The sequence below is a fragment of the Coregonus clupeaformis genome, chromosome 10 (assembly GCF_020615455.1).
Source record: "Coregonus clupeaformis isolate EN_2021a chromosome 10, ASM2061545v1, whole genome shotgun sequence".
Classification (NCBI taxonomy): domain Eukaryota; kingdom Metazoa; phylum Chordata; class Actinopteri; order Salmoniformes; family Salmonidae; genus Coregonus; species Coregonus clupeaformis.
Genome location: NC_059201.1, coordinates 61,299,088 through 61,309,871, shown reverse-complemented (window position 1 = coordinate 61,309,871; position 10,784 = coordinate 61,299,088).

Here is a 10,784-nt window from a genome sequence, read left to right as displayed (position 1 = left end):
ATCTTCTCCAAGTCATTAAGGTTTCGAGGCTGACGTTTGGCAACTCGAACCTTCAGCTCCCTCCACAGATTTTCTATGGGATTAAGGTCTGGAGACTGGCTAGATCACTCCAGGACCTTAATGTGCTTCTACTTGAGCCACTCCTTTGTTGCCTTGGCCGTGTGTTTTGGGTCATTGTCATGCTAGAATACCCATCCACGACCCATTTTCAATGCCCTGGCTGAGGAAAGGAGGTTCTCACCCAAGATTTGACGGTACATAGCCCCGTCCATCGTCCCTTTGATGCGGTGAAGTTGTCCTGTCCCCTTAGCAGAAAAACACCCCCAAAGCATAATGTTTCCACCTCCATGTTTTACGGTGGGGATGGTGTTCTTGGGGTCATAGGCAGCATTCCTCCTCCTCCAAACACGGCGAGTTGAGTTGATGCCAAAGAGCTCGATTTTGGTCTCATCTGACCACAACACTTTCACCCAGTTCTCCTCTGAATCATTCAGATGTTCATTGGCAAACTTCAGACGGGCCTGTATATGTGCTTTCTTGAGCAGGGGGACCTTGCGGGCGCTGCAGGATTTCAGTCCTTCACGGCGTAGTGTGTTAACAATTGTTTTCTTGGTGACTATGGTCCCAGCTGCCTTGAGATCATTGACAAGATCCTCCCGTGTAGTTCTGGGCTGATTCCTCACCGTTCTCATGATCATTGCAACTCCACGAGGTGAGATCTTGCATGGAGCCCCAGGCCGAGGGAAATTGACAGTTATTTTGTGTTTCTTCCATTTGCGAATAATCGCACCAACTGTTGTCACCTTCTCACAAAGCTGCTTGGCGATGGTCTTGTAGCCCAGTCCAGCCTTGTGTAGGTCTACAATCTTGTCCCTGACATCCTTGGAGAGCTCTTTGGTCTTGGCCATGGTGGAGAGTTTGGAATCTTATTGATTGATTGCTTCTGTGGACAGGTGTCTTTTATACAGGTGAGTGTGCTCCTAATCTCAGCTCGTTACCTGTATAAAAGACACCTGGGAGCCAGAAATCTTTCTGATTGAGAGGGGGTCAAATACTTATTTCCCTAATTAAAATGCAAATCAATTTATAATATTTTTGACATGTTTTTGTTGTTATTCTGTCTCACTGTTCAAATAAACCTACCATTAAAATTATAGACTGATCATTTCTTTGTCAGTGGGCAAACGTACAAAATCAGCAGGGGATCAAATACTTTTTCCCCCTCACTGTATATATGTATATATGTAGATATATGTGCTGATATTTGTGTGTCCAAACCTTTGACTGGTACTGTATATATTAATTTTTTAAACATTAAATACATTGAAATAATGACATTAAAATGATTTTAGAGCTTTTTAATGGAAATTCCAAAGCCCCAAATAGTGAACATTCTATTGCCAAAACATTGAAAATATTCCATTGTCTCTGTCAGGCCCACATTGGGTAGACATCAATAGAAAAATAGGAAATTACTATGAAATTATAAAATATTTCAGTTGTGTATATTACTTAGTTTTTATTTGATTACTATTATTTTTCTTTCCTTTAAAAAGTACTAATCTCATCTCTGCTCAGGCTGTAGCAGCCAGCCAGACAATGTTATATCTGTGCTCCCCATACTGTACTGTCTTTAGTCATCCTATTTAGCTAGAGCTGTCTGATGAAATCATTTTACTAGTTCTTCAAGGTAGATAAGGTGTAATTTCACAAACTTACTCTATTCCTCTCATCGTGTGTTGTGTACCTTCCTCGTCTATGCGGTCATTGTGTATCTAACCTAACGTAGCAGGTGTAAAAGCACAGACAGAAGGGGAAACCCAAGCACGTCACAGCCATAAACCTGAAGCATCCGTTAAGAACGTTTTCTCACCACCAAATATGGTAGTGAGAGGAAGTCCAGTCGCGGGTAGTCGGAGAGGATGGAACTAGGTGAAACTGGGCCGACATTCTGCACATTATCTCATCGATGAAACATCTGATCTCTCTACATTTTTCTGTTCCCAAAACTAGAATCTGTTACGAACACAGTGCACTAAGTTCTATAGACTTTACGCATTGCCAAAGTTTGAAAAAAAACTGTTGTTTTGAAGGAGTGCAAGGTTGAATTGAATTTTGCACACGTGCACTTCAGAGGAAGCGTTCCCTAATGGAAATATCCAAATACATGCTACAATGCGCCAATGGGATCTCACTGGCTTGTGCATGGCTTTGCCCACCTCCTTGCTTGTTCTGCCTACTATGCTTAATTTGCTCCCACTGTAAACGACACAGATGAACTATCTTGGATTAGTTATAAATGTCTTTGGTAAAAGTGTATCCATCTTTGTCTGAGCCATAAAGAACAGGCGCAATGGAATATGGTCATTGTAGTTCATTACCATGTTTCTGCGCTGAACTAAGTTGAATATTTGCTTAATGAAAACTACAGCTCCATCCAGCCCAGCGTCCCACATAGTTCGACTTGATTTCTTTCGTGAATGATTTGATTTCTCTCTGATGAAACGGCACGCTGTGTTCACAAAATAACGAACTAAATGGAATTCAAGTTATTGAACCGACGTCCATCAATTATTAGTTTAATAACCAATAAACAATTAATCTGTTAATCGCTCAGCACTAGTAAAAGCAAATAGTCATATTCTGGCCGCATTCCACAACTAAGGCAAGCATAAGGATGTGACCTATGTGATAGTACCCTATGAAAGTCCTGCCTACTTCCTGGTGCAACGGGCACATTTTACATACAAAAATACAATTTGTTCAAAAATACAGACTGAGCAACATATGTTGCAGCATTCAAATCATGGTCATCATGTGTCTGTGAATCACAACATTAAAGACTATGAGTGATCACAGCGTTTCCATAAATTGAGCCATAGAAAATACAATTTAAGCATTGAGGTCTAGGGTTGGGCGGTTTCCAGATTTTCATATCGTCATACCGTCCTCTTATCCCGGGATTTACAGTATTACCGGCTTAGTACACAAGGGGGCGCCAAGAAAATGCTAAAAATACCATTGGGCATCTGTTACCAGAATGCTAACAAAATTAGCACAAGTAATAGCGAATTTCCATTGAGTCTGCTAGCTAAATATGCTAACGAGCGCAAACGAAAATAAACTGATTGCAGACAGGCAATCCAGCTCAAAGTCACCAATTGTGCAAGTTCTCCCACTTAAAAAGATGATAGAGGCCTGTAATTTTCATCATAGGTACACGTCAACTATGACAGACAAATTGAGGGGAAAAAATGGTGCAAGTTCTCCCACTTAAAAAGATGAGAGAGGCCTGTAATTTTCATCATAGGTACACGTCAACTATGACAGACAAATTGAGGAAAAAAAATCCAGAAAATCACATTGTAGGATTTTTAATGAATTTATTTGCAAATTATGGTGGAAAGTAAGTATTTGGTCACCTACAAACAAGCAAGATTTCTGGCTCTCACAGACCTGTAACTTCTTCTTTAAGCGGCTCCTCTGTCCTCCACTCGTTACCTGTATTAATGGCACCTGTTTGAACTTGTTATCAGTATAAAAGACACCTGTCCACAACCTCAAACAGTCACACTCCAAACTCCTGCTGAGTTGCATCCAAAGAACACCATACCTACTGTGAAGCATGGGGGTGGAAACATCATGCTTTGGGGCTGTTTTTCTGCAAAGGGACCAGGACGACTGATCCGTGTAAAGGAAAGAATGAATGGTGCCATGTATCGTGAGATTTTGAGTGAAAACCTCCTTCCATCAGCAAGGGCATTGAAGATGAAACGTGGCTGGGTCTTTCAGCATGACAATGATCCCAAACACACCGCCCGGGCAACGAAGGAGTGGCTTCGTAAGAAGCATTTCAAGGTCCTGGAGTGGCCTAGCCAGTCTCCAGATCTCAACCCCATAGAAAATCTTTGGAGGGAGTTGAAAGTCTGTGTTGCCCGGCGACAGCCCCAAAACATCACTGCTCTAGAGGAGATCTGCATGGAGGAATGGGCCAAAATACCAGCAACAGTGTGTGAAAACCTTGTGAAGACTTACAGAAAACGTTTGACCTGTGTCATTGCCAACAAAGGGTATATAACAAAGTATTGAGAAACTTTTGTTATTGACCAAATACTTATTTTACACCATAATTTGCAAATAAATTCATAAAAAATCCTACAATGTGATTTTCTGGATTTCTTCTCATTTTGTCTGTCATAGTTGACGTGTACCTATGATGAAAATTACAGGCCTCTCTCATCTTTTTAAGTGGGAGAACTTGCACAATTGGTGGCTGACTAAATACTTTTTTTCCCCCACTGTATTACCTCAACTAGCCGGTGCCCCCGCACATTGATTCTGCACCGGTACACATATAGTCTTCCTACTGCTATTTTATTTTACTTCTGCTCTTTTTTTCACAACACTTGTTTTGTTGTTGTTGTTTTATTTTACTTTTTTTTATTAAAAAATAAATGCATTGTTGGTTAAGGGCTGTAAGTAAGAATTTCACGGTAATGTCTACACCTGTTGTATTCGGCGCATGAGTTTAAAATAGAAAAAAATATTACGGCGAAGGGGGAACATTCCGTACAGATTCTTAAAGACTTGAAACTAGTTTTCCGAAGACACCTCAGAGGGCTTTATACTTATACTCCTGTGGTAGCTGTAGTAATAGCCCTTTACTAAATCTTGAACTATATCCACATATCTACGGGTGTTGTGAGCCGTAAAGTATTTCCACATCCTCTCCTTCAAAGTCCTGTTAAAGTGTTCAACCACTGAAGCTTTCAAATCTGAGCCTGTAGCAAAATGTACTATATTGTGATTCTTCATGAGTTTCTGAAAAGTCGCTGTCAGTCTGCACTTTCTTGCGTGCTCCTCCTTCCTCCAAGATAGAGTCAAAGGCCCGGGTCACCTCTGACCCACTCTTATTTTTTAAGACCCTTACAAAAGCTATTTTAGAGAATGTCTATAACTGTTAACATATTATGCAAATAGTTCCCCATTACTTTATATGTAATAAAATAAAATACAAAGTTTTAGTTTTCTGGGGCCTTATTGAGCCAGAAAGTCACCACATCCGCCACCAAAGCTTCCTTGTCTTTGTTGTCGTCCACCAGTGAATGTTTGATTTCTTTGAGTTTCTCATGGATGAAGATCGACTCCTTCAGTTCATGTAGAAAAGCCTCTGTTACACCATAAACCCTAGGAATAGATGGTACAAGACTTAGACTCCAGGGCTCTGACCGTCGATGTTATAAAACAATCGGACCACAGTCTTTTCACCAGTTCCTCAAAGTGGTTGAAGAAGAAGTACTTGGGTAGATTATATAAACAAGGATGTCGTTGCTGGCTGGGATGATTGATCTCACAACCTTGGCATTTTCTCTTATATACTGTCCAATCACCACATCTAAAAGTGCGGCTACAGAGGCCTTGATGGTATTCTTCCTTTGGGCTCGGGGCGTGGTTAACGTACCACCAGCATACTTAGTTTTTTTCAGGGGTTGACCCTTCTGGGGTCTCGTTTGAATCAATATCCGTAGTATCCATAGGTATAATGCACTTCCTTAGTTTAACAATACTCTGCCTGCGAGAGCATCCACTAACTCAAACATTTTAAATTCCATTATATCCCAACCTAAAAATGGAATAAGCATACGTAACCTAAAATCCCCTATCAGCCCCCCATCACGGAGGTTCCTGTTGCGGATTTTCTTGTTGCTGACATAGAACTCCTCGCCTCCACAAGGAAGTCCGTTCTTTCTTTGCATTTTCACCCTATGAAATATTATTCCTGAGGAGTCAGGGGCACCTTCCCACCATGTCTCGTACCCCGTGTACAAGCTATAACCCTTTGAGCTAGCTCTCAGTTCAGGACACACCACCTTGCGAAACACATGCTAGTCTTCAATCCTGTAGTCCACTCCTAAGGTTTGGTCTGTATATTCTTCTTCTTCGGCTAAGGTATAGAGTTTCACTCTACATGCAGGGTAATCAAACATATACCCCCATAGTTGTCCATTAGACATCAACAATTGATCTTTCAGTACAGTTACGGGAGGTATTTGGGTTCTATACAAATTTAGAGAATGCTTTTTTGGAGCATCATATATTGATGATTTATACTCATCCCTTTCTCTATGATATAGCCTGGGTCCTACTTCCGATGTTAAGGTCGTCACGGGTGTGTCAGTACGTAACAACTCCATGTTTTCCATCGAGTTTTCAGGGGTTTATCTCTCTTGAGGTTTCTTGTCACTCGTAGTGTTCACAGGTCTAACACTTACTTATACTCAGGCAGACCTACCCCCCGGAAATTACTTTTTCATTCTACAAGGGGTCACAAGCTCACTACACAGCAACTCCATAAGTTCACCACAAAAATTCCCAACTGTTTCAACTCTTCAAACACTTCAAACTCAGGCCTCCCCATTCACTACAAGGTCACTACACAACACATCAATCACCAGGACATTACTTTTTATTGCAAACAGGTGCTTTCCTTCAAAGGAACAGCTGCACTATCAAGTTACATAAGCACTCAATCGATAGCATGAGAACATCCAGACAGGATGTCCTTAATAGGGCATAAACACAGGACACAAAAATAGCCCATCAATCACTTTTTGACACATACCGTCTACTATATTCTCTCTGATAAGTTCATTAGAGTTATTAGCCTCAGAAATTGCAGCCCAAATAAATGCTTCACAGAGTTCAAGTCACAGACACATCTCAACATCAACTGTTCAGAGGAGTCCAAATTGGAGATTTTTTTTTTGGAGTGTCTTTTGTGAGACGCGGTGTGGGTGAATGGATGATCTCCTTATGTGTAGTTCCCACCGTAAAGCATGGAGGAGGAGGTGGTATGGTGTGGGGGTGCTTTGCTGGTGACACTGTCTGTGATTTATTTAGAATTCAAGGCACACTTAACCAGCATGGCTACCACAGCATTCTGCAGCGATTTGCTATCCCATCTGGTTTAGGTTTAGTGGGACTATCATTTGTTTTTCAACAGGACAATGACCCAACACACCTCCTGGCTGTGTAAGGGCTATTTTACCAAGAAGGAGAGCGATGGAGTGCTGCATCAGATGACCTGACCTCAACCCAATTGAGATGGTTTGGGATGAGTCGGACGGCAGAGTGAAGGAAAAACAGCCAACAAGTGCTCAGCATATGTGGGAACTCCTTCAAGACTGTTGGAAAAGCATTCCAGGTGAAGCTGGTTGAGAGAATACCAAGAGTGTGCAAAGCTGTCATCAAGGCAAAGGGTGGCTATTTAAAGAATCTCAAATTTAAAATATATTTTCATTTAACACTTTTCTGGTTACTACATGATTCTTGATGTCTTCACTATTATTCTACAATGTAGAAAATAGTAAAAATAAAGAAAAACCCTTGAATGAGTAGGTGTGTCCAAACTTTTGACTGGTATTGTACATGAAGACTGGAGTTTGATACTCCTGGTAATGTCTCACAGACATTCATAGCTGAACCGCACCTTTATTTGCCAAGGGAGAGTACATGATCAGTGAATATATTCAATGTACAGGCTACAATGTAGGGATCTCGTGCTTGGTAATAACTACATGTATATACGACATATCCTTGGCACAATAAAGTTATATTATATTCTAGTCAATCCATAGGCTTCATTGATGCCATTCAGACTGTTTTGATGTCGATACATCAGGTCTGTGAAGACGCCCTGGCGGCACAGTGCGCAACGCCGGCGCATAGCCTGGTGCCTGCACGGTCACACGCTCCTCAAAGCGAATGCGGGGAGTTGGCTCTGCTCTGCAAACTGGCTTCGCCAGCCTCTGCTCTAAGTACTGAGCTCTCTGCTGCTGAAGGGTTATCTCCTCTCTCAGCTCCTCCAATTGCCTGGCCAACTCCTCTCTCAGTGCATCCACTGACTCCTTCTCCCTGTGAGCCTCCTGTAGCGCCTCCCTCTGAAGGGAGAACTCCTGCTCCTTCCTCGCTATCAGCCCCCGTAAAGGTGGTTGTCTCTTCTGTCAGAGTGCTAATCTGCAGGTCTTTCCGGGCCTCCTGCTGCTTAGCCAACCACCCCGAGTGCCCCCCCAAAAACATTTATTGGGGTTGCCTCTCGGGCTTCCTTCGCGGTCTCGAACTCCGATTTCGCCGTTGATCCTCTCCTGCCTGGGCTTCTTCTTTCGCCCAGGGTCGTTTTCCAGCCAATATCTCCTCCCATGTCCAAAATGTCTTCCCCACCTGTGTCCAGGGTGTCTTCTCCTCCTGGCCACGCTGCTTGGTCCATTGGTGGTGGGATCTTCTGTCACGTTCGTTGAGTATAGGATTGGACCAAGGTGCAGCGTGGTATGCGTACATGTTTAATTATGAAGTAAACACACGACAAAACAACAAAAGCAACGTAGCGTGAAGTTCTAATGGGCAACACTTAAACAAGCCAAACCAGAAACAAGATCCCACAACTAAAGGTAGGCAAAATGCCTGCCTAAGTATGATCCCCAATCAGAGACAACGATAGACAGCTGCCTCTGATTGGGAAACACACCCGGCCAACATAGAACTAGATAAACTCGGGGCACCACCAGTGCAGAGCTTGCTCAGGAATGGCAGCAGGCAGGTGTGAGTGCATGTGCACGCACAGTGAGGCAAAGACATTTGGAGGATGGCCTGGTGTCAAGACGGGCAGCAAAGAAGCCACTTCTCTCCAGGAAAAACATCAGGGACAGACTGATATTCTGCAAAAGGTACAGGGTTTGGACTGCTGAGGACTGGGGTAAAGTCATTTTCTCTGATGAATCCCCTTTCTGATTGCTTGGGGCATCCGGAAAATACCTTGTCCGGAGAAGACAAGGTGAGCGCTACCATCAGTCCTATGTCATGCCAACAGTAAAGCATCCTGAGACCATTCATGTGTGGGGTTGCTTCTCAGCCAAGGGAGTGGGCTCACTCACAATTTTGCCTAAGAACACAGCCATGAATAAAGAATGGTACCAACACATCCTCCGAGAGCAACTTCTCCCAACCAAGAACAGTTTGGTGACGACCAATACCTTTTCCAGCATGATGGAGCACCTTGCCATAAGGCAAAAGTGATAACTAAGTGGCTCGGGAACAAAACGTTAACATTTTGGGTTCATGGCCAGGAAACTCCCCAGACCTTAATCCCATTGAGAACTTGTGGTTGATCCTCAAGAGGCGGGTGGACAAACAAAAACCCACAAATTCTGATAAACTCCAAGCATTGATTATGCAAGAATGGGCTGCCATCAGTCAGGATGTGGCCCAGAAGTTAATTGACAGCATGCCAGGGCGGATTGCAGAGGTCTTGAAAAAGAAGGGTCAACACTGAAAATATTGACTCCTTGCATAAACTTAACGTAATTGTCAATAAAAGTATTTGACACTTATGGAATGCTTGTAATTATACTTCAGTATACCATAGTAACATCTGACAAAAATATCTCATAACACTGAAGCAGCGAACTTGTGAAGACCAATACTTGTGTCATTCTCAAAACTTTTGACCACGACTGCCGTGCGGTAGCAGAGAGAACAGTCTATGACTAGGGTGGCTGGAGTCTTTGATAACCTTTAGGTCCTTCCTCTGACACCGCCTGGTATAGAGGTCCTGGATGGCAGGAAGATTGGCCCCAGTGATGTACTGGGCCGTACGCACTACCCTCTGTAGTGCCTTGCGGTCGGAGGCCGAGCAGTTGCCATACCAGGCGGTGATGCAACCAGTCAGGATGCTCTCGATTACTTACATTTGCTTCCATCCTAGTATTTTTTTAGCCCTTTTTCTCCCCAATTGGTAGTTACAGTCTTGCCCCATCACTGCAACTTTCGTATGGACTCGGGAGAGGCGAAGGTCGAGAGCCATGTGTCCTCCTTAACACGACCCTGCCAAGCCGCACTGCTTCTTGACACACTGCTCACTTATAATAATAATAATAATAATATGCCATTTAGCAGACGCTTTTATCCAAAGTGACTTAGTCATGTGTGCATACATTTTTACGTATGGGTGGTCCTGGGGATCGAACGCACTACCCTGGCGTTACAAGCGCCATGCTCTACCAATTGAGCTACAGAGGACCGCTTAACACGGAAGCCAGCCGCAACAATGTGTTGGAGGAAACACCATACAACTGGCGACAAGAGTCAACGTGCATGCGCCCGGCCGGCCACAAGGAGTCATTAGAGCGCAATGGGACAAGGACATCCCCGCTGGCCAAACCCTCCCCTAACCCGGACCATGCTGGGTCAATTGTGTGCTGCCTCATTGGTCTACCGGTCGTGTCCGGCTGCGACACAGCCTGGGATCGAACCTGGGCCTATAGTAAAGCCTCTAGCACTGCCCTGTGTACACTAGCACGTGGTGAAACACTGCTTCCCATTCATTTTCAATGGAAGGAAAGCGGTGAGAAGCGGGTAGGGCGGCGGATCGTTGGGCGGCGCGAACGTTGCGTTGGAGGCGGTGAAAAAGTTGAACGTTTCCCAACTTTGTGCAACCTCCGCTATCTTAGCCGGTTGTATCAACTTAAAAATGGTTTGAATGACATTAATGAAGCATATGGATTGAGTAGAATATAACTTTATTGTGCCAAGGATGCCAGTCTTATATACATGTAGTTATTACCATGCATGAGATCCCGACGTTGTAGCATGTACATTGAATGCAGTCGTGGTCAAAAGTTTTGAGAATGACAAGTATTGGTCTTCACAAAGTTCGCTGCTTCAGTGTTATGAGATATTTTTCTCAGATGTTACTATGGTATACTGAAGTATAATTACAAGCATTCCAT